This window comes from Harpia harpyja, chromosome 10 (assembly GCF_026419915.1).
Source record: "Harpia harpyja isolate bHarHar1 chromosome 10, bHarHar1 primary haplotype, whole genome shotgun sequence".
Classification (NCBI taxonomy): Eukaryota; Metazoa; Chordata; class Aves; order Accipitriformes; family Accipitridae; genus Harpia; species Harpia harpyja.
The window spans coordinates 16,105,076-16,130,300 of NC_068949.1; the positions used below are offsets into that span (position 1 = coordinate 16,105,076).

General features: G+C 43.3%; 1 long non-coding RNA gene across 1 annotated transcript in view; it reads right to left on the bottom strand.

Annotated features, from left to right (window-relative positions):
- Positions 1 to 1,634: 1,634 nt before the first annotated feature.
- LOC128147377 (uncharacterized) overlaps positions 1,635 to 25,225 on the bottom strand; it is a 38,678-nt gene continuing 15,087 nt past the window's right edge. The window contains exon 3 of the long non-coding RNA XR_008237010.1: positions 1,635 to 1,929. This is a non-coding gene — a long non-coding RNA (uncharacterized LOC128147377). The remainder of the gene's footprint in view (positions 1,930 to 25,225) is intronic.

Consider the following 25,225-nt stretch of genomic DNA (forward strand, 5'->3'; position numbering starts at 1 on the left):
AGTCGAAGAGCTTTAACCCCAAACAATCAATGCAGATGACTGTTTCTGCCATTAAACTCAGTAACAATGTGCAACAGCAAAAGCTGAAGTTCATTTTAGGTCAGTTATGAATATAGCATGAAACAGAAGTACATTTGGATGTACTATACAAAAGGGAAAGTAGAGATACTTAAGTGGGTATGCCTGTTCTCTCCCTGTATAAATGATACATCATAAGATCCAAGTTTCAATGTTCAAAAAGAAAGAGGTAATTCTTTTAAAAGATGTTAGACGGTACTAAACCAGAAACCTAGTCCATCTCAAAACTTCAACTGTTTCTCCCCAAGGAGACAAACATAAAAAACTCAAGGAGAGTGCAGTAAACACCCCTCAGAATGAGCAGAAAGCCACGCTATTACTAAAAGAGTGAAATGCCATACTTAACATATTGTACAAACTTAAAAATTACAAGGCACTGGGCTGATGCGTGAGCCTTCCTCCCCGCCCCAAGGAGGGGTTGTCCCCATTTTTGTTCTCTCAAACACAGTAAAGAACTGGGATTTCCTGTCGATGTTTGCCTGTGGCACACTGCATGCTTAGCTGGCGTGACAGCTCACGTGGCAAAATCCCTAAGGTGGAGAAAGGGTTACTGCAGTAATGTGCATGTTTGTATTATACTTGGCTTAATATGGGCCATTTTCTTTGGCTTGAGAAAAAGAAGTAACGGATTAAAAAAGGCAAGCATATTGATGAAGCACTTCATTTACCCCAAGCCTCACTATATTCACTCAAGGCCCAGACTAGCATGTTGCCACCTTTCAGTCAGTTCTCATCACAGAGTGTATTAAGTATACACTACCTTAGATATTTCATCAGCACTTAACTGGGAAAACACTTCCATCATGATATGGAAGAATCACAAGCTGAGTGCTATGAAAAACTCTGGTCAACATGGAGCACATGATGGTGTGTCCAGTTTCACAAGAAGTAAAAAGTATGCGTTACACGCCTGAAGCCTGATATTAGCCTTCATTTTACTATTCCATACATTTATGATTTAATTGAGGTACTTCTCCTTTAGAGGCTAGGGCAAGTGAGATCATAACAAGCCTAGACAATACCAGGAGATTAGTAACCTTTGCATCTGCCCAGACAGCCATACAGGTCATATGTACAGTGAAAAAACAAAAAAGGCAGCAAGACTTGTTCTGTTCAACTAAATGAAGGATTGGATCCATTATTCTACTGGTGTTTACCTAGCTAGATCGCATGTATATGATATTTTACACACTAGCTGGTTCACCACTTGGAAGCTGCTCTCCTCTAGGAAAAAAGTATCTTCTCTGTCTTACACTATTTGTACTGATGGGGTCAGATGTTAAAACACTCATGCTAGAGTGCTGGCTGCTTGACATACATTCATTATGGATACCATCTTTCCAACAGCCAGGGCTTGATAAAGGTCAGTTGACCTTCCCGAGAATAGTTCAAGCAGCAGAGGTAGCAAAGACAAACAAACCCACACAAATTCACAATTCTTTTACTAGAGTCATTTGTCAGGACATACAATACTGTTTGTTGGGAGGAAACGCTTCCCCTGCAAAAGCTCTCAAAGCTCTAGGAAACCACTGTTCTGGCAAAGGAAGGTTGTTTACAAAGCATTACTACCAAGCAAGGATTGCATAGGGATGTAAGGATGTACATATGAAATCTGATTCCTACCTGGAGCGGAACAAGAACCTGAGGATAACGACTGCGTGAGTTTAGCTCTCAATAACAGGAGAGGGGTGCAGCTTGGTCGGTGCTCTGGAGACAAAGCCAGTCTTCTCTGCATACACCTGTCCAGAGCCTGCCAAGATCAGTGCAGAGACTCCCATTGACTGTGGGAGGCTGTAACCCATGGATCCAAATGAACGTCGCACTTCAAGAGATGCATCATTTAATGTTTTACTGCAATATAAACAGTAAAATAAAAAGCACTAACAGAGTAAGTTAATTCTACTTTTAGAAACAATCACTTTCATGCAACAGCAATCACCCATACCCGAAAGCTTCAAGTGCTGTTTGGGTGCATACCTAGTGTCTGTATACTAACGGTAATTTAATTCCCTCAGTGTGGCATTTGGATATCTTACTGAAGCACCCAGTTTTCAAGAGAGCTCACTATCTGCTGAGGACAATGTGCCTCTTATATAAGCAGAATTTTTTTTGTAAAAGAAGTCTTGCTTTTTCTGCAGAGATTCACATGCCCATGTACACAAAGATCCAACCACATTATGGATGAGGAAGGCAAAGGGATGTACAGCTGTGGCACCACATCTGGATACACATGCTGCAACAGACACATAAGAGGAGGGAGGAAAGCCCTCAAACTTTCTAGAATCTGCCCCGAACTAGCAAGAGCATTCTCTCCAGAGTTAGAGATTGCATGTACAAGCCTAGCTAGGCAATGACACAAAGAAGTATCTAGGATACAGGAGTATCTAGGAAAAAATCAGAAGCATTTACTAATTGCCAGTTAGACATGCAGGAGGCATGGCAGGGTCTTTCTTATTTGAGACATCTCTCGATCATCTCACACCATCTTTCTAGCTTTTTTGGTGGAAAAGCTAAACTAGCTAAACTACAGTTTGGTCACTGAAGGGTGACAGAAGCCCAAACTATCATAATAGGCAAACATGCATTACAACAACTACAATAGCAAAAGACCACAATAATTGTTATTGCTATCATTATCACACGAAGTTGAGCACTCCGCCAGCATGGCAACAAAAAGTACATTCTTTACAGGGCATTCTGTATGAAATCCTCACTGTGTTTTTCTTTTTCCATGTATGCCAGTAGAAACTCAATAATGGTTTCAGTTTAACAGCCTCTTGATTTGGGAGGGCAAAGCCTTAAAAACCTCCTTCCCATTTTGCCATATCCATTGGGACTAGGTTTCACTCTGTTCCAAACAACAAAGCACAATGGAGCATTTGTAAATGTACTCTATCTTTTGTAAATAAATCTGACAGCATTAGAGATAAATCCACAGTCCCTTGAGGGCGAGATCAGTGCACAGTTGCATGCTTGTATGAGTGTACACCTACCATTAGTCTGAAAAGTCGGAACCTACTGACATAATGGGTAGTTGTGATCAAGGCAGAATAAAGCTTTCTACCCAGTTCCTAAATTTTTCTGTCACCATTAATCATCTCTGTTTGGAACAATGTTTCTTGTTTACTAGCAAACAACTGTCTGTAGACAGGCTAAATATTTCTCTATCAATGGTACAGTACACTCATATCAGGATTCAAACCTGAACTGCCAGCGAGAGAGATGCTCTTTCTCCCTTCTCTCTCCCACAAACTCAATGTGCCTTCTGTAAAGCTGTCTTTCCCTGACATAGATCAGCAGGTCTTGTCTGTCTAAGGGCCCTGTCCTAAGGGTCTCCCATTTCCTTTACACAGGCTTGAATTAATGAGCCCCCTGCCCAACACTGAGCAAGCACAATTAATCAGCATCACTAGGGGTTGCCAACACCCGCTAAGGTGCACTGCCAAGGTCACAGCCCTGCTGCGCATCCTGATGGGGAGAGAGAAAAGCACAGGGTGTTACTCTGGTGAAAGCCAGAGATTTGAAACTCTGGTTCTTGCAGGTGTTGTGCTGAAGGTATTTATCTTCCTGCTTTCACTGAACTGTGCTGATAAACAACACACCTTAGAGAGCTGGAGGAAGACAGCAGAAGACTAAAACTGAAACAGAGTACAGCTGATGTTATAACGGCAGCTCTCTGGCAGCTGCCTTCAGAGGTTAATTACCTTTCCAAAGAGTAACAATTCATCTTTTCACCCATACCATAATATCCTGCAATGCTAATTCTCATTTTGAAGACAGGAAAACTAATGACAGAGAAAAGGTTTAATATATGTAACTCAAAAGAAAGAATAAATTTGCCATAACAGGGTACTAGACTCCATCAATAAAAACTCATACCAAAAGATCACAACTCAGTGTTCCCAGAACATAAATATTTGCTAGGATACGCCATCATTAGCAAAACCCATCACGCTTTTGTTTCAATAAATAGCATCTGCCAGGAACACCTTCTCTGAAACAGACAATATTAGACAAAATTTGGCCTCTCATTTATTAAAGAGGCAGACTTCTGGGCTGGTGTCTCAGGAGTCTTCTGAAAGCTTTAAAAAACAAAAAGAGGCCTTTTGAAAGAGGCTCATCTCATTTGATGCAAGACTTTCCATCTTGAATACTCTAACAGGTGTTATGATAGCACTAACGTTCCGGACATGCTGAACATCATTTGACAAAAAGCACCCTTACTTACTCCCAAATCCTCCAGCTATACTAAGCAACTACATAGCCACCTTCCTGTCTTAGCAACAGAAAGTAACTCTCATTTTATTGCTGTAAAAGAAAGTAAGTAAATGAATTGAGGAAAACCAGCTGTGAAGGGACTCAGGTATGCAGGCTTTGGTGTAGGAGCAACATACCCTATCCACATCCTAGCTTAGCAGTGAGTAAAGGCCAGCCCTAGCCAGATCCTTGGGCTCCTGACAGAGTCTGCCTCCAGGAGAGGAAAAAGGCACATAGAAAAATCTCTTCCTCCCTTCCTGTGAGATGCACAGGAATAAGCAAAGAGCAAGTAGATAACCCAGGGTAACTGCTACTCTTGGCAGGGGCTGAACCAGTGATCCCAAAAACGCAGGGTTCCTTCTCTCATGACCAATTCCATAAGTTACTTAATTTTGTACTCATTGCCTGATTAAAACACCCATTAGCTTCTCTTCTGCTCACCCTCACCCCAACTCTATTTGGTGGTGTTAAAAAAAAAAGCTAGCAGCCAAATCATAATGCACATCATGACACGAGGTTTCCTCAAGTCAAATAAATATAGGCAGAATGATACCAGGTTTTCCCCCAAGCTTGTGTTTTTTTCCTCACTGCGCTGCTTTTGTGCCATATAGCTCCATGGCTAAAGGGCATTGGTGTGTTTATCATAGAATGGTTTGGCAGGGACCTTAAAGATCACCTAGTTCCAACCCCCCTGCCATGGGCAGGGACACCTTCCACAGACCAGGTAGCTCAAAGCCGCATCCAACCTGGACTTGAACACTTCCAGGGATGGGGCATCCACAACTTCTCTAGGCAGGCTCTTCCAGTGCCTCACCACCCTCACAGTGAAGAATGTCTGCATTACATCTAACCTAAATCTACCCTCTTTCAGTTTAAAGCCATTAGCCCCTGACCTATCACTACATGCCCTTGTAAAAGCTCCCTCTTTGGCTTTCTTGTAGGCCCCCTTTAGGTACTGGAAGGCTGCTATAAGGTCTCCCCGGAGCCTTCTCTTCTCCAGGCTGAGCAACCCCAACTCTCTCAGCCTGTCTTCATAGGAGAGGTGCTCCAGCCCTCTGACCATCTTTGTGGCCTTCCTCTGGACTCGCTCCAGCAGGTCCATGTCCTCCTTATGTTGGGGGCCCCAGAGCTGAAGGCAGTACTCCAGGTGGGGTCTCACGAGAGCAGAGTAGAGGGGGAGAATCACCTCCCTCGACCTGCTGGTCACACTTCTTTTGATGCAGCCCAGGATACAGTTGGCTTTCTGGGCTGCAAACACACATTGCCAGGTCATGATGAGCTTCTCATCAACCAACAACCCCAAGTCCTTCTCCTCAGGGCTGTTCTCAATCCCTTCGTCACCCAGCCTGTATTGATACCAGGGGTTGCCCCGACCCAGGTGCAGGACTTGCACTTGGCCTTCTGGAACTTCATGAGGTTCACATGGGCTCGCCTGTCAAGGTCCCTCTGGATGGCATCCCTTCCCTCCAGCATGTCGACCGCACCACACAGCTGGGTGTTGTTGGCAAACTTGCTGGGGGTGCACACAATTCCACTGCCCACGTCCCTGACAAAGATGTCAAACAGTGCCAGTCCCAATACCGACCCTTCAGGAATGCCACTCGTCACTGGACTCCACTTGGACATCGAGCCATTGACCACAACTGTTTGAGTGCAACCATTCAGCCAATTCCTTATCCACTGAGTGGTCCATCCGTCACATCCATGTCTCTCCAGTTTAGAGACAAGGATGTCATGTGGGGACAGTGTCAAATGCTTTGCACGAGTCCAGGTAGATGACATCAGCTGCTCTTCCCTTATCCACCAACACTGTAACCCAATCATAGAAGGCCACTAAATTTGTCAAGCACGATTTGCCCTTAGTGAAGCTATGTTGGCTGTCACTAATGACGTCCTCATTTTCCATGTGCCTTAGCATAGTTTCCAGGAGGATCTGCTCCATGATCTTGCTGGGGACAGAGGTGAGACTGACTGGCCTGTAGTTCCCTGGGTCTTCCTTTTTTCCCTTTTTAAAAATGGGGGTTATGTTTCCCCTTTTCCAGTCAGTGGGAACTTCCCCGGACCACCACAACTTCTCAAATATGATGGACAGTGGCTCAGTCACTTCATCCGCCAGTTCCCTCAGGACCCACGGATGCATCTCATCAGGGCCCATGGACTTGTGCACCTTCAGGTTCCTTAGATGGTCTCGAGCCTGATCTTCTCTTACAGTGGGAGGTTCTCCATTCTCCCAGTCCCTGCCTTTGCCTTATGTGACTTGGGCAGTATGGCAGGAGCACTTGCCGATGAAGGCTGAGGCAAAAAAGTTGTTGAGTACCCCAGCTTTCTCCATATCCCAGGTAAGCAGCTCTCCCATTTCCTTCTGGAGAGTCTTCCTATTATAATTTCTTTTTTTTCTTTTTAATGTTTTTAAAGAGGCAGCTGAAAGATGAAGTCATCCTTAGAGCACCTTTGAAATACTTTTTTCAACTAACTCTAGCCATGCTGAAATAGCCATTCCAATACCACAAGCAGACTGCTTTACCTTTTCAGATGCTGGAGTGGCATGAGCGAAATGTCCTCTAACTTATTGCTGAAAATGATAGAAAAGTCAATGCAAACTTAGTGAAGAGAAGGCAGTCCCATTACAAGAAAGTCATTTTCAGGCTCTCCTGTGGTACTAACTTCCAGAAAGCAAGAAACAGGATGTGGTGGGTAATGCCCTGACAATTGAAAAATGTTATGTCAAATATTCCCATTAGAAATTTATTTTAAATTAAGTGTGATATATGTAGAGAAGCTGGAAAGACCTGGTGTCATATCCAAGTACTTCCCTGGATTTTCACAGTAAGCAGGGTAAGGCCATACCTGTACCCCTGAGAAAACTGTGAGAAATGAGACAAAAAAAGCAAAAGCCGAACATTTCAGCAGTGCCTATTGATTTTCTCTGCCTCAGGATTTGTTGGTCCCTGCCAGGGGGACGTCAGCAGCGCCAGCCGATGGCAGTGCTATCCCGTCAGTGTTACCCCAATGCCTCTCTGACCTGCTACTTCTGCACGCCTGGACCTGGATGACCAGATCACAACAGAGCCAACAGCACTGTGAAGAACAAAATCCAAACTCTCCAGATTTTGTAGTAACTAAGAAAGCTGATCCACAGCTCGTGTCTTTGCAAGATGCTTTTCTCTGCAATTTTATTCCCTAAGCTTTAGGTGCCTGCACCGCTCAGAAGGACATTTCAGCCTCAGCACAGCAGCAAAGCTTGCCTTGGATGCTGCTTTCATAACATTTCAAGATGGTCTGACTTCCTTCATGGACGTGTGAATCAAGAGGCCTCCTTTCTGAGGCACAGGGAAACATCAGCAGAGACTTCTACAGCATTAACTCTTTCTGATCTTGCACACACTCCAAAGATAACAGATAGGAGCTTTCATCCAGCTCTGCAAATGGATTAGCAAGCAGCAGTTCCTGAATATTTTAAATACAAATGATATTGAACTCAGGTTAAACTCACTGCTGCAGAAAAAGTCAATAATGTTTTCCCATCTTGATTTTTCCTTCCTCTCATCTCATTCCTCTCCTACAGCTGCTGCAGGGATACTGACTGCAGTTGGCAGTATAACCTTACTTATGACATGCTCAAGAACAGATGTTTTTCTTCACATCTACCCCTCCTCTCCTACCTTTGGAGCAGAATAATGAGATACTCTGCAGCTCTGGTTCAGAGCATGGTTATTAAACAGCTAGGGAAAATGATGCTGGCGTGGCAAACTGTGTATCGCTGAATCACTGCAAAACACGGTGATGAGAAAATAGATCTGCTTTGAAGGAGAAAAATGACCTGTTTTCAGTCAAGAGCTCTTTCCTGTTAACCAGCCCAGCCCATCAGCAAAGTATTAGACAGCGTATACAGCAATTTGTAGGCTGCATAGAGGGCAACAGTTTGTGCCTAGAAGCTGTCACATACCTCCCTGGGTGGACATATCTACCTAAGGGCCATTCACATGATGAAGAATTTATGAGCTGTGATTATTAGGAATTTGTTGTTTGTTCTTTTTTTTTCTGCTATGCTTTAGAGCAATGGAGCAAAATAATACAGAGTTTTCCCACAGTTTCCCCTGTGCAGGATGTTGATTAAAGCCCTGTAGGTCAGAGAAAGTCTTCCCAGGTCCTTCCTGTATGCCCATTCTTCACAGGCAGAGCACCAATTTCCAGATACACTGGCTAATTGCTTTGCTCTGAAGATTCTTTTGCATTCCATAGAAAAATACTGCATCAAAGGGAGGGAAAGGCTGACTTGCATAAGCCCCTACATATCTAGCCTGACCACACAAACTTTTGGGAAACATCTTATGTCTCCATCTCTGCTGTGAAAGGAAATCAATCACCTGCAGTAGCACCTTTTAGGTAGTTTTATGAGGTTCTGCGACATAGGAGATTTCATTTTCTTGGGTGAAGGGTCTCCTGATGGAAGCTGTCTTAGCAGAACCTCCGTGATGCTCCTTGACAGAAGCAAGCAGGAAATGGTGGGCTCTTGCTTCCTCACCATGATCACCTAGCAGGGAAACTTGAGAAGCCCATGAGCAGAAAAACATGGACCTTCCCATTCCTAGCATGCTGGCTGTGTCATTACTGCCAGGGAAAGCTGCTCAATGATGACATAGCATATAGGACCACAGGGCTTTTCCAATTCTCACCCATTCATGATGGACAGCCACAGACCTAGGTCCTTGTGTCCTGTGGCCCAGGACTGTGCTACTGTCTGTAGCTTCTCTGGTCCCAAGGACTATCCCGGAGGGCAGGAAGGGAAGCTTGAAGAGCAAGTTTTAAACTTGAGTGAAGTAAGCAAAGTAATTGGAAGATTTTTATCCCCACTCTCTTTCCTGCGACACCAACACACAACACAAAGAAGGATGTAGATGCAGGACGCCGGCATCAGTATGTTGTGTCTCTCTCACCTATTGTGGTCTCTATCACTGTATTTTCAAGGTGCCTCCTAACTACATGCACCTTCCCAGCTGTAAGATAAGGGCAGCTCTGATAACAATAAGTGACTTGTTAAATGCCACACAGGAGGTCTGCATTACAGTCATGCTTTAGCCCCAAGACCATACTTCCTTTCTGCATTTAAAACATGAGCTGAATAGACTAAGTCTGCCTGTAACCTAGACAACAGCTTCAATAGGCTACAGCTGCAGGCAGGAAAAGGCAGGGAGAGATGAAGCATAACTCAGACCTGTACGTAACTTAAAATGGATTTGGGCCAGCTCTCTTCTGCCTAAGCCTTATCCAGTGCCTAATCAATCTGGGAGCATTTCTTTATTGGTTCATATATAGGTCTTTTATGGAACCCGCCAAGAACACCAGGCTATGTATCTCAGTTTAGGAGATTATAAATAAATAGAAGTGCCTCATTCTGCTCTTTCAGACAGAAAAAAAAAAATACAGAAGTAAGAATTAGTACTGTGCTGTGGCAAGTTAGAAGCAAAAAGGAGTGCCTCCAAAACTAATTCCAAACAAAACCCTAAAACTCATTCTTAACCTAATAATTCAAAGAACATAAATTATTCCTTTTCCTTATCCCCACATTAACCACTAGACCGCAAGGTTTATTTTGCAAGTTTCTTTTTTGTTTTCCTAGCATCTATATACACTGCAGTTATATTCTTCAGATATTCTGCATGAGACTAAAAATGTGTGTTTTTCTAAGAACAGAGATCTTCACATGGTTGCTTGACTCCAAGAATAAAGTTTAAGAAAAATTCTAAGACATGGAATAGAATCAAAGGAACAGAACCACTGCTTTAGAATGGTCGTTATAAGAGATGAACTTGGAGATCTGAAAGCAGAATCACTTCATAAATATGAACTTCTATGTAAGACATCCTCAAGGAAAAACCTAGGATATAGAACAAAAAGGCAACATTATTCTTCATTTGGAAGGAAAAACAGAAAAAAAATTCCAAAGTACTCCATAGACTGACTCATTTGAGCTGGTGTGGTAAAGGAGCTAAGTGTCACTGGAGTCATTTTACATTTGGACAGCATAACAGTCAATGGACAGACAGAAGTCTTCATAAAGGAGAATTGTCAGAAACAAAAGGCAACTTTTCATCCTTTCCTATAACCATTAAGAGAAACACACTCTTCACTCGTCCTCTCTGATTATTTTAGAAGGTGATAGGCTATAACGTTAAGTTTTTTTCCAGATGTCCATTTCATCACATTTATCATATTAAATATTCAGTTATGTCCCTTATATTTCCCCCCCCCCCCCCCCATAATGGGCACTGGATGGGTTGTATTCTGTTGTTTAATAGCATACCAATTAAGGAGCCAACCATTCTCTCACCTTCATTTTCTTTCTCACATACCTTAATCTAGATTCAGTGTGTGTGGGAGTGTAAATAAGTGCTACTACTCCTTTGATAATCAGCAATTTGTTACCGCATTAGAAGCCACAGAAGGCATATTATTGGATTACAAGGTAGATGCAATGGATAGCTATAAAAGGAAAGTAAACAATATGAACTTTCTTTTCTAACTATTATTAATTTGAGGAGTGAGGGAGGCAGACCACTTGAAGCTGCCAAAACAGAAGGGGGACTAATAGATTTGCTGAAACACATTTAGACATGAGGAAGAACAACACAGAAAAATGCAGGATGTCAGATGACCGGGGTGGGAGGGAGATCAAACAAACAAAAAAAACAACCCCAAAAAACCCAAACACAAAAACTCCAGCTACCAGAACAATAAGCTGGGCTCATAGATTTGCTGCAAAGAAGGTGCAGAGGCAGAACTGTATCTGGTCTAACATGCTTCTACACCGAAGCCATCTGGGGAGCTGCACGCAGCACCAAGGCAGAAAAGGGAACTTCTAGATTTCTGGTTTAGAGGCTGTAAATGGCACCTAACTCCATGTTGTGCTGAACAGCCATTCCAGCCCAGGTGAAAGTAAATGCACACTTCATCTGAAATGCTTTTAATTTGGCAGCCCCCCTCTGCCAGTGCCAGAGTGAAGATCGGAGTTACTTTGTGTTCTGATTTCAGCTGAAACAAAGTTAATTTTCTTCTTAGTAGCTGGTATAGTGCTGTGGTTTGGATTTAGGATGAGAATAACGTTGGTAACACACTGATGTTTTAGTGGTTGCTAAGCAGTGTTTATACTAAGTCAAGGACTTTTCAGCTTCTCATACTGCCCTGCCAGCAGAGGCTGGGAGTGCACAAGAAACTCAGAGGGGACACAGCCAAACGAGCCAAAGGGATATTCCATACCATGTGCCGTCATGCCCAGTATATGAACTGGGGGGAGTCGCCAGGGGGCACTGCGGCTCGGGGATGGGCTGGGCATTAGTCAGCGGGTGGTGAGCAATTGTATTGTGCATCACTTATTTTGTATATTCTATTATTATTCTCCCTTCCTCTTCTGTCCTATTAAACTGTCTTTATCTCAACCCATGAGGTTTTGGTTTTTTTTGCTGATTCTCTCCCCCATCCCACTGAGGCGGGGGAAAGAGCGAGCGGCTGCATGGTGCTTAATTGCCAGTTGGGGTTAAACTATGACACTGCTAGTTCATGAGGTCCTTCCTATGGGAAGGAAGAATTCCAGATGATCCGTTCTGGGTGTTATTTGCTCATTATTTTACATGTGGTTCTTCTGCAAGGAGGGCAATTCTAAGCTTACAAACACAACTGCTGTCAGCTTGAGTGTCTGCTGAGGACGCAATACAATGTTGCGTTACTCTGGGTTCTGCCATGTAACTTTGTGTGCTATCACAAAGGCAGCGTTCAGAGTACTCTTTTGTAACAAGGCAGTTGCTTGCACTGCACCTAAAAACCTTAATGCTGTAATGAAGTGGGAGACAAGGAAATACTTGGCCCTAGTGCTCAGTTGAGCTAGACACTGTATTTTTTCCTTAATGTCAGAACCTGCATTCACATTTGTCTAGCCCTACCTGTAGGTGCCAGACTCTTATTAAACTTTGTCCAAACTCTCTGTCATTTTAAATTGAACAATGATCTTAAATCATCAGCTGCCCCAATGAACTGTGTACAAATTCAGACATGCTTTGTAAATGGTAGCTTTGTGACAACAGCTCCTCTCTTGCCTTTCTTTTTGACTGTTCACATGACAAGCTCCACTTAGCTGAAGGTGAGGGTTTCACAGAAGTACATGCACCTGTCATTTAAAAATCCTGCTATGTGGACAGAGTTGGACTTTAATACCAGCTCTAAAAGTCAAGTTACACCACGTGCTGCTCCAGGCAAGCTTAAATCATCAGCCTCGCATAAAGATGATGTGAAAGAGGAAGGCCTTGCAGTGCTGGCCCAGACCCAGGCCTCCTCCTTCCCCTCACAGTTCTTCTCACCATGGGGCCACTACTGATCCTGCTGGCCTGTACACTCCATGGGCACTGTGAGGGTAATGGTGCAACCACAAATGGCCTTGCTGTCTCCCGCTGCATGTCTAAGGTAAGAGGTACCATCTATTCAGAGCAAGGTAATAGCCATTGTAGGCATGCCAACTTCTTTCCCTGCTGGGGAAGGCTTGGTATATTAAATCCAGGCACAAGTACAGAACTTTGTGGCAGCTCCTGTCAGCCTTCTCTGGTGCAAAGTGCATCCTGTTGGCAACCTCCCAGCGACACTGCCTGGTTAGTGTCCCCCGGACTGCGGGGGTGCCACGCGTGCTCTGAGATAGGCAGCTGAGCAGCAACTCGCACAGGTCACACGGGTGTGCCATTCGCACAGTCACTCTTACTCCCTGATTGTAATCTTGCATCGACTGACTGTTTGCAATGCAGCAATAATTCCCTGAAGCTGTGGAGTTATACCACTGCATTTAGGAGAAGTGTGCTCCAAAAGTCTACCCTCTCACCTCCCTGTTTGAATTAACAGAAAGCGCCAAGGTGTAATTGTTTGTGAAGGTACTTCTAGGTGATTTAACACTGGACGCAGTAAAACACACCAAGCTTTTTTGCAGAGGACAAACTGGCTTTGTCTGAAGAACACAGAGTGTGCAACCGAATATGTCATTTTCCTCTCTAATTTCTAGGAACACATGAGAAAAAAGGAAACAAAAAATTAAAAAAATCCCTAGCCATTGTCAGCATATTATCTGGTACAAAGGCAGAACAAAACACACATTGTCCAGGAACGTGAATAAAATGCTCCGGAGACAAAACCCAAGTGCCTGTTGCATCCTCTTAGGCACGACTTCACTGCAGACCAGCTCAGTGCCTACCTGTCCACTGTGGACAATCAATCAGGCAGCTCCACTCCTGCCTCCATGAGGATCAGCTGCTCTCTCTACAGTATCTGTCATCTTCAACAATGAATGAGAAGAGGCCTCAGCAAAAATCACCTGGGGGCACGGATGCTCAGGATGTAATGGACCTGACAGCAAGCAGCTGCACAGGCTGGATCCATATATTTTACTAGCACGTAAAACACAGGGTGAATTGTCTGGGATGTCTCATGAGGCATTTTACCAGCTAGAATTTCACTGAGCATGAGAAAGAAAGTAATAAGACAAATTTAAGAAAAACAACCACAATGCACCCCCCCCCCCCCCAAAAAAAAAGAAAACCAAAACGCAAAACAAACAACCTGGATAGAAAAAGGAACCTAGAATAAAATCCACTCTCCACAGATAATTTAAAAATGTCTCTAAAATATTGCCCAGTAATGTCACTTTTCCTCCTGCTATCTAGCTTAATGTCATTCTTCACCTGCAGCAGTTGCTGGGCATGCTCAGAGCACTCTGTGAAGGACAGAGGACACTTTTCTATGACCCTGTAGGGTCTAGGAAAACACACAGAGTCTTCTGATATACTTCTTCAGAGGAAGAGGAAATTGATAGTACTATTTTACAGAGCTGGTGAGAGCCCTGGGGACCACTGATGTCTGCCAGAGCCCTGGCACGGCAGCGGTGTATCTCTCTGTTGACACAGTTTTGGAGTATGACTCCTTCTCCCTCATGTCATGTGGACACTAATATCTTACAACCTACCAAGCTGGGCAGCTAGAAATCTCTCTGTGTTAGCTGAATAGCATGAATGAAGACCTAATCCAAAGCCACTGAAATCACTGGGAGTCTTTCCATGGTTTCTGCATATTTGGGAACAGACTTCTGATTAACACAAGTCCCCAGTCCTGCAATTACACTTTGGCAGACATCTCCACAGATCCAGTGTCAATCCTGCTGCTGGGTAGTATTTCAGAAATAGTCTGAGTAGGAGTTTATGACTGAGACAAACCTTTATTGTAACCAAGAGATTAGTAGACTTTGTGAGGAAGTGAAAGGGATCTGTGCCTCAGTCCCTCTTTGCCTGTCCATGGAAGAGCAGGCTGTATTGCTCTGCTGGGTTGCTTGCAACAAGTTTAAAATGGAATTCTCCGTTTCATTAAGCATCCAGTGCCCTTAAAATTGGCAGCTTCCTTTAATTTATGCCTGTTCTGTGATTAATGTGTCTGCTCACCATCCATGATGCCAACTTAGATTGGCAATGAATGTGTGAGCATTCCAGAGCAGTAGATTCTCAAATACTTTTTCCCTTCCTCATCTTCCTCACACTTACTACTATTGAACTGGATTAGACCTGAGAAAGGTGCACATCCAGTTTAAAGCATCCTGTCTTGAGAGCTCTGTATGCTCAGTCTTAGTCTGGAGTTCTTAAAAATGAAGTTAGACATACACTTTTACTCTCCTTTTTTGCATATGCATGTCTCTATAAGAGGATGGAATAGCACTTGCGGTATTACTCTCTTCATTGCCAAATATGCAATGCTGAGGATGGGACAGCATTCCTCCATCCTTCTTTATCCTCATGTAGAAGCTTCTCTAGAGGACTCAAATATGACACGCCAGATGAGACTTATTTCAGCAATAGGCCCTTGCCATAAACTGTCCATCAGCAGTAAGGCCTGAAATGCCCAGAATCGAGTTGTTGTGAGTCAGGGATCTTCACCTGTTATTTTATTGTTCATCCATAGAAAACTAACAGCATAAATGGGTGACACTGAATTACCCAATAGGTAACACAAGTCATTACCTCTCAGGACTCTTTAAAAGGTGATTTCTAGACTATTGGTAAAAGTGATGAGATCATTAATAATCTGCTTGAAACTCTCTTCCCTCCAAAAAGTCTCCCTAAATTTTGGAATCTTTCCCATCCATATCTGGTCATACTTCTCTTTTGATCTACTGACACCAATTGTCAGAAGATAATTCTTCTTTTCTGCAAATACAACACTGTCTATTTCAGCAGTTTCCTTTGAGAGGAGCACTTTCTGTCTTTGTCTTTTAGCCAGCCTGACAGTCCCAAAATGCCTCTGGTCTGATTTTCATTTGCTTAATTACATGACTTGCCTACATTTTATAGTGTAGCTTTAGAAGAACACAGAACCTGAGGAAAAAGCCCAGAGTTGACTGCAGCTGTGAAAGCTCTCCTATTGACCACTGGTATGTCTTATCCCTCCATTGCATTTCCCTGGCAGTCACTCATCTTTCCTGCTCTTTTAGTCCTTTGTACGGTGAGCCTGGCAGCAACACTGCCAATTAGTGGACGTTACCATAGCCCTTTTTCCTCCTAGGTTTCAGTGAAAGAAAGAAAGAAAGAGAAAAAAAAAAAAAATCAACCAAGGGTTAGCAGCCAGCCTGCACTTTTTTTTTTATATCTTATTGTGCACCATAAATAACTACCTATACTTATGTTCTGCTGCTCAGCAACAACTTACAGCTTTCATCGCTGTCTTGCCGCAAAGCTGTGTCATTTAATGCCTTTGTCCCATTCTCCAAATGAGATGTCCAAATCCCCATTTTAAAAGCTCGGATCACCCTTCTCTCTTGCCTTGACAACCATCTCATTGCCCCCCCATCTTGTGCATTGTGACTACACCTATCTGCCTTCTTTTCACAGCTCTTAAGATGAGTCCTTGACAAATTAATCAGTGCCTTGTCCTTTCTGCACAAGTGACTGTCAACAAAGCAGATGGTGCTGTCCCTTACAACACCTTGTCTCTTACATCTCTCTGAGTGTGTGTCCTCCAGTTTTCTGACAGGGGCTGCTGCATGGCTAATTTTTTTTTTTTTTTTTTTAAATAATACTGAAGACAACAGGCTGTTGCCACAGGACATTGCTTACCTGGTCACAAAGATGACAATACACTAAAGTTGAAAGGAGTATGCAAATGAACAGAAATACATCAATAACTCAGTCCTTCTGAAAAAGCCTGAGGACAATTAACACTCTGTTGACACAGGAAAATTCTCAGATTATAAAGAATCCTGGGAAACAGGATTCATGAAGACTAGCGAGTGCCCATGGACCCTGCTCAGACAGGTTTGACTTATAGGGTGAGAATATGGTCACCCTTCCCTGAAATGGCCTTTAGTTTTCTAACTGAACCTTGGAAATCTGGAGATCACAAAGCTTAAGCATCTAAAATGACTCACAGTTACTATGACTTTCCCAGTTCACCAGGAATTCCAGCCCTTGCTTCCTGCCACATTCCCCAAACAGAATGAAAAGTTATGAATACAAAACCAGAAAGCTTTCCACCAGCTAACTTTCCCTTCCACAGTTCTGTTTGTTCCAATACACCCCAAACTCCAGTTTCCAGGGCTAACTTTTGAAAATGGAATTTATTAATGATAGATTTCATTTGGAAGAGTCATTCAAGCTGAAAACAGCAAATATCAACAGTTCATCTCACACACACCACTCCCAGCCCCCCCCCCATTTTGATCAGCTGTTTCATAATAAAGAGACACTTAGATTTCAGTGGAAACTGCTGGAAAAAGAAACTAAGAATCCCTTTGGTGCAGAATACCTACTCCAAACCTGCACATCACATCCTCACACACCCACAGAGAAGCCTCAGTTGAAAAAAAACTCCACTGAGACCACCCACCCTACATCAGCCAACACCAGCTTATTCCACTGGTATAAGACATCAGAGCCATCAAAGAACTGTGTAGGAAAGACTCATTACTAATGCTCCTAGCTTAGGCTGATCAATCAATATCTGTGATAAGATCAGTGTCATCCATGAATGAGATTTCTACTGTGGCATGCATTAACAAGAAGCTGTGAAATGGTGCTATGAACCCGGTGTGTCACTGAAAAACCTACACCCCATCGCTGAGCGGGCGAGGAAGAATGGAATAGACTTCACTATTTCTTTTACATGAATTTGAATGTAAGAGGGGTTATACCATTTATAAAGCATATATCCATTTAATATGCTGATTTTGCTACAGCATTGCTGCCTATGTAGAAAGGGCTTCAGCCATCTTTCCCTGCTCAGGGGGTCCAGCTACATAGCATTTCTAAGCTTCATGATGCTGAACGACATTGATATACCCAAGCAGGGTGAACTAAGACCCGGTGTGCTGATCTAATGACTGTGGTGCTTAGGCTCACTGCCAGACCCACCCAAAGGCTTTTCAGCAACATAAGCAAAACTAAACTTTGGAGTGACAAAGCTGGGATAGAGAGGCAGAAACAGCCACAGAGAATCTGGTAGGCTGCTCTTGCCACCAGAGAAAGAAGAGGTGCAATGGTAAGCTGTGCTTATGGAAAGAAAGGGAGCTCTACTCTCCTATTAATATATATCAATGGCTGCTCTCAAACACCTCAGCTTCTCCCTTAATAGCTGCAACTAGCCTTACTTTATGGGGCTCCAGGTCATGGTCTTTTTCCTTCTACTAACAATATGCTGCCCTAGATGACGGTTGGTTTTGGGTATGCATAGGGCCAGCTACCCTGATGCTGCTTTTACTCTGGAACCAGCCTTCTGTTTGGGGATGGACTTTGAGCTGGGAAAAAAAAACCAAACCCAACCTCAGGACAGGCTGCAAAACTTCTTTAAGTCATAACTGAAGTCTTAACCCTTTTTCCCCTCCCGCTCAGCTAAAGCCCTAGAGTGGACACAACACCTAAGAGACCTGAGTCCTGGGGGAACGACCCAATAATTCTTGACTTTAGTGAGATAGATCTGCTAGAGTAGCTATTGCTAATCAGGGAACTGGGGCCAGATCTAGCAAAAACAAACAAACAAACAAACGAAAGTAGTTATTTCCTATGAACAGCAGTACCTTCCATGCAAATATAACATTCCTCCTCTGCCCCCCAATTCTTCTGATACATATACCCCCTCCTCCCCTTTATGTTGTATTCAAAACTCTTGACACTGTCTTGTACAAGTCAGCTTTCACCTCATTCTTTCAGCAATTCCTTGCAGTTCAAGAGGTCTGAAGTCAGCCACAGTGTTAGACAGGGACAAATGCAAATGCCTCAGGCCAGACCTGCTTAGGTTTCAGCATAAATATAAATCACCTCTGATTCTGTTTTTATTTGCTGCCTTAAGCTAGTCATTAACACATTGAAAACAATCTGGGTGCAATCATTTTCTTCTGATCCAGCTCCTTTCCCCTGTAATCAGCACTCCAGGAAAACATATGGGCTTCTTCTGTCACTTGGCTCCTGATTTACACCAGCGTAAATCTACTGAAGTCAACAGAATTCCCCAGGAGCCGCACTTGGCTTTGTTGCATGTGAGCAACTGCTGAAATCAAACGAGTGCCTGTGCCACAAAGAGGTCGCCTTGTATGACTATTCCTCAACCTGGGGAGGATGCATCCAGTGATGAGAGGGTGCGAACACCTCCAACACACTGAGGGCTGGCAGAGCTGAAAATCCACTTCCACGTGTAAGAGCTTAAATTGTCAAGTGGCCACCAAGTGCTTCAGAAAACTGAACACGACATCTAGTTTGGGAGAAGGAACTTCAAGAGGCCCTTTTTCAATTTTCAAGTGCATATGTTTGTGTTTGGGGAGGGAAGGTTAAACATTTTTCAGGGTATGTTAGGTGAGGAAGAAATTATCAGGAGAACAACAAAGACAGAAAGCTTTGCAGAAGTGCACTGTAAGTTTAAAATGCAGGTTAGTCAGTGCTGTCCCCGAGAACAGCTTTCTCATCTAGTGTTCATTATTAGTGTTAATTCAGGTTTCAGCTGCACAGTCAATCAGTTCAAATAGTCTCTGGCAGGGATTTCTGCCAAGCTCCTCCTTCACAGGCAATTCCTACTCCGCTTCCCTGTTTACACCAGGTTTATATATACTCATCTCCTACAGTCAGCAGATCCAAGCCAGCTAAAAAAGCTAAGGGTCATTTCACCTTATCCTCACTGATTTGTAAATTCAGTTTGATGAGCGTATACCTTGCTTATCCCATGGCTGTTACGTCTGTGCAAGTGTCTAAGGGAAACAGACAACTATGTTTTCATTGCTGCATGAGTTACAGAACTTAGGTTCAGATTTGCACATGTAAGAAATGCCATACACTCCACTAATCTCAAGCAGCAGGATAGCAAAAGCAGTAAGAGTAGCTCTCAGCATCCTATTACCAACAGCAGGACAAGCTCAGGGAGTCTCTCTCTGACCCTTGGGCTGTGCTGAGGGTTTATCATGGGAAATGGACACATCCCAACAGATCCCATCCCCTCAGAAGTAAACGGGGCTTAGGAACCACCCTGAGAAGACAGGCATCTTCCCAACCAGGTTCTTCATTCAGGCACGTGGCCTTGCTGTCCAGACCCAGTAAGAGATTGCTCTTTACTGCAACCCTTAAAATTCTGCAGGGACCTGGGAGTCATACCCAGTTCTTCATACCTCCCCACCTCATCAAATCAGATCTATGGTTTGTGCCACTTTTCACACTCAGATGGGTCAGAAAGTTGAGAAACTACAAGCACAGTCTTACAGGCAGTAAGCCACATACATTACGCATGCCTGGACTTCAGGGCTAGGCAGCCTATATCTGCTGACTGCTCCTGAAGGGCTGAGTGGCAGACAGGCAGCAAAATGGTGTGGGTGGTATACTTTAGCCAAAGACCAATGGAGCAGAGGGTAGGTTTTAGCCAAGGACCATTGGGCACAGCTTTTCACTTAGCAAAGGCACCACAGGGTCTTTGCTATCTGTGCAGGGCAGAGAGGACACCAATCGCCACCACCTGAACCAAGCAGTATCAGAGGGAGCAAGCAAAAAAGGTTACAGTTAGAGGTGTCTCAGAGTGATCTCCTGAACCAGACTTTTGGCAGATGTAAATCAGCAGAGCTCCTTTGAAGCCAAACAATGCTTATTGATACAATCAGTAGAGCCAACCTCCTCTCTCTGGGAGAAGGTCCTGAATGCCACTTTTCCCTCTGGGGAAACTAGATTCACAAATGCTTACAAATCTAAGTTATTGTGATAGAGATTTTGTAAACTGTGAACAAAAGCTGATTTACTCATCGCCACCCCCCTGCTGACCTTATTGAAATATCCTCCTGGTGAAAATCAATTCTTCATTTTTAAAACAGAATATTTAATTATCATCCATATTGATTTAAAGGTATCTCAAATTGCATTTATGTGACTCAGAAAAACTATGAGACAGGAGTGATCCCTCCTGCAGTAAGCACACCCACACTGTGCAGGCATTTCTGACTGGGCAGGTTTTCCCACTGAAGGGCTTTTCCTCATGAAGGCAAACCAAATGCTTGCTGGATAGCACGCATATTATCCCAGGGGATATTTAGCTTCAAAAAGCTGCCTTGCCATCTCTCTTGGGTAGTAATTACAGTTGTAGCAAGATGTTAGTCTAATCCCCCCTCCTTTTTATTTTTTTTTTCTTTTGACATCATGTGAAGGGACTTGGAGATGTGTGTGGATGACAGAGCTGTGGGCTGTCACAAGCCTTCAGGGATGGAGCACTAAGCTGGTGGAACTCCCTTCCACAGGCTCTGTTGCTCCTCTACGCAGAAGCAGAGCATGTGCCCTTCACCCGTGTGCTCATCTGAAGGAGCAGCTAACCAGGCAGCAGCAGGGAGGCTGCCTCTCCCCAAGGTGGCTCTTGCATGCCCACGCTGCAGCTGCTAGATGTGCTCCGAGTACATCCCCCAGCTCTCTGTAGCAAGTTGGGAAGGCACAGAGGCCTCATTCTAATGCATCTAGTTCGAAAAGAGTTGTCTTTAACCCCTAGATAAGTTTTTGATTTATTATAAGCTATTTATTTGTTATGCTTTTTAATGATGGACTGGATGCTCCAGCAACAATACTTCCTACCACATTAAGCAGGAATTCACTGTGCTAGACCATGATAAAGTAGCAAGGAAGAGATATATAGATTTTCACTTCAGTGAAAAAAAAGAAAAAAATCTGTACTGGCATGCATTTTCCTTCTCTCCCATCATTTGATGATTTTACATGGTTGGTCATTAACTTACCGGCTGGATGTGTTCACATCAAACAGGAAAAAAACCCCAAACCAAATCTAAAAAGGAAGACTCCTTTGTCCCTGCCTAATGTGATGAATATGTAAAATCCACTTGGACCAAGTCAGCCCGCTGCATTCCCACACATCTGCATGTTTATTGGCTTGTCAGCACTCAACCAAGGAGCCTGCTGATGAGTGCCCTGGAGAAATTTTAAGTGAAAATGAGACCTCTGTCCTCATGCATTTCTAGCTAAATATGCAATACCTTAACCATTATAGGTAACAGGGGAAGAATGACTGGCTCCCTAGGACAAAAGTAAATCTTCTTTCATATTAATAAGCTGCCAGGAAAGAAACTGTTTTCTCAGTAAATTATACAGCTATCTTGATACAGGAAGGCTGGCTGCTTCTCTAAATACAAGGATGTTAAAAGCAGGGATCACAGTGTAAAATGTTGATGAGAATAAGCAGAACATATCTGAGGTAGGAGTATATCTATCTTCACATAGAAATACTGGAAAATAAAGGTGGTTAAAAGTTGCAAACCTGCTGCTTTGGAATTACCACTGTGGAGCTATCATCTGTGAAAGGCCAGCTGAAGGAAAATAATAATATTTGTCCACCTCAAGATTCCCTGATGGTCACTCTGGACTTTGCGGGAGAAGAGATTCCCACCCAGTTCATGCAACAACTGCAGAATCAGGGGTACTCACAGTGCTGAAGAAAACACTTGCTGATTGACACAGCCCTTAAGAACTAGTGGGGAATGAGAGCATTCCGGAGAGCATTTCTCTGTCAGAAAACTGCATCTTTTGTTCACCATCCAAAACCGAGCAATGATACTACCAATTCATGAGTGTACCCCCTTTTGCCAGCTTTCTGCTTTACTACGCCAGCAATTTCCTCACCTAATCCACTGGAAGTGGGAAATGAAATTCTCACACACACTTGTTAAATCACCATGAAAAAGTACTGCTGTATATATTATTTGAGGCATCTTTTCCCCATGTCCTCTTTCAGGGGAAAAAAAAAAAAAAAAGTCAACTACTAACCAAAATAACAAGAGGAAAGAATCTGGAGATCTTTGACCCATCTCAGTCTGAGGGAATTAACTAACGTATGTATTAACCTTCCTGTCCTCTAGTTTTTGTTTAATTGAAGACCCAGCCATGAAATAGAAAGATTAATAGAAGCTGGTGCTACAGGCTTTGTAGCCACTGTGGGCAAAAAAGTATTAGCAGTCTCCCAAGGAAACTGCTCTCATCACACAGCCATGTATTTAGAATCAGGTGTTCCAGAATTTCTAGAAAACCATTTGAATTGCCAGATAATTTTTTCAAGCAAAACTGTGTTTTCTCTTCATTCCTATGAGACTTTTATGTGTTTGTATTTAAGAATCCATTAGCAGGACAAATAAAATAGAAAGATAAGTATTTTGACAGTAAGAAAGAGCTGTGAAAGACATGTACTACTTCTTCATACAGTCAGCAGAAGATCTCTCAAGTGAACAGAAGCCTCACCCTGCAACTCACGCATATTTAGGAGACATACCCACTCATACCTCTCTCTCTGTTGCAGGCCCTCACATTTTTCTGTGCAGAGCTTCTCACAGATTTCTGCACTACACCAGATCCAGTGGCTCTCGTGACACCCAGCATGGGTCAACTCTGCTTTTACACAATACAACCAAACCCTCATTAATAGAGCAGGTAAAAAGAAAGACACAGTGCGCTCCTGAAGTATCCAGCTCTTCAAGGCAGTTCTGTTTTAGGAGATAAAGATGCAATCTGCTAGGGTTTTTTTAGGAATCAATATTTACTTAAGAGCAACAATAGCTCTTCCAGGGACTTTTAAGTTTATCATACCACTGTGATGCTAATCTCTCTTACTCTCTTAATGAAAATAAATTACTTCCCCTGAAGGATCAATCTTTTGGGCATTATTCTGATTTTGTTTACACTACTTTATTCCAGCAGCTGCAGCTAATGGAGTGTCTGCTGATTTACACCCACGATCAGAATAAGCTTCTTTCCATTCACAGCAAGCACAGTGCATGTGGCATCGCTGGAGTCCAAGCGATTTGGAATACAGCTGTGAGTACTCTCAGAGTCTTTCACTTTTTTGAACTTTTATATCATGCTGCTTCTGCTCACATAAGACAGAAAATGAAAGCACAGTGTACTTGTGTAGCGTAACTAAGCAACAGGGCACAGCAGGGAGACCCAGTTATCTGGTGCTAATCATAGCCCAGGGATGTGAAGCTCATGAATTAAGGGCCATTTTAACATTTATCATTTTTTTCATTTAAAGGTAAAAATAAATTATTTCTATAAACTGCTTTGATCCCTGGTAAATGCCTTCTGACATTAAATCCACTCCATCTGGCTTTCAGAGATTAGTATACCACATACCTAACTGCCACTCAAAATGCTCAGTCCAGAGCACTGGGGGGTCCAGATCACCAACCCATTTCAAATATCCCAGTCCAGAGTCACCTCCTCCCAGACCTGGTCTGTGTCGTAAGGTCTTCATATGTCACTTCTGTAAGTCCACGACTCCTGCTCTAGCCCCAGAGGGCAGTCAGAGAGCTCCCGACACAGTGTAGGACTGATGGGAGGCTGCCTGCATGACCACAAGGATTCCGAGTTTAAAGGTCCCCAAGCAGTAATTACAATGACAATATCAAATTCGTCACAGTCTGCTAAAAGCTGCATTTCAGCTCTGCTGGAGATAGGAGTAGCCCAGAATTCCCATAGCAGGATACGTACCCGCACGTCTCTCCCCACACCCAAAAAGTGCAAACAAAAGCATGCATGAGGAAGTGCTAAATGTAGTTCTGAGCTCTTTTGGGCTTAGCTCAAAATGGTACCATCCTATCTTCTCATCACAAATGCCTGGACCGTAAGGAACTCGGGGAAATGATTGCCTCACTCATTTCAATGGCACTATCACCAAAGTAGTATCAGACACACAATGGCTGCAGGTGACAGCATCAAGCCTGAAACACTCCAATTAGTGCCATAATTCAGAACTTATACTTAGCCATTCTGTGGGTGAACATATCATATGAAAACTATTTGGCTTTTTACTTTATCTGACCTCAAAGCAGGGGCTAAATGAACTAGTTAATGTCTATATTCACCTACTAGACTGTTTCTGTGAGTATTTTGGTTTATTCAGGCTGTTCCAGTCACAACAAGTCATTCCAGCAAGGTAGTAGGAAAAAGCACAGAGGCAACACTGGGTGCTGTGTGTAAGATCAGTGACCAAGATTCTTTGGTGACTGGACACTAGCTGCAGCAGATGGCAGCTATGTGAAACGGAAGTATTAATCTTTGAGCTCAGTTATTAAGGATAGGAATGCCTACACTTGAGCACATGCCCACTCATGCAGCCAAAAGGTTTGTTGCATAGGCAATGCCAGAAGGCAATTATGGCAATTAAGTGGTCTTTCTGACCCATTTTAAATGAACTAATAGCAGGGATTATTATCAGCTTGTATTTTGTTCCAGTGATGATCTGGATCTTCCTGCACTGAGGATTCAGCACAAGCTGTGCAAGCACAGAGATAATTTTTTTCTAATTTGGCATGGTGCTGAGCTACGGGACAGGAACAGGGGACTGCAGGGCTGGCAAGGAACAAAGG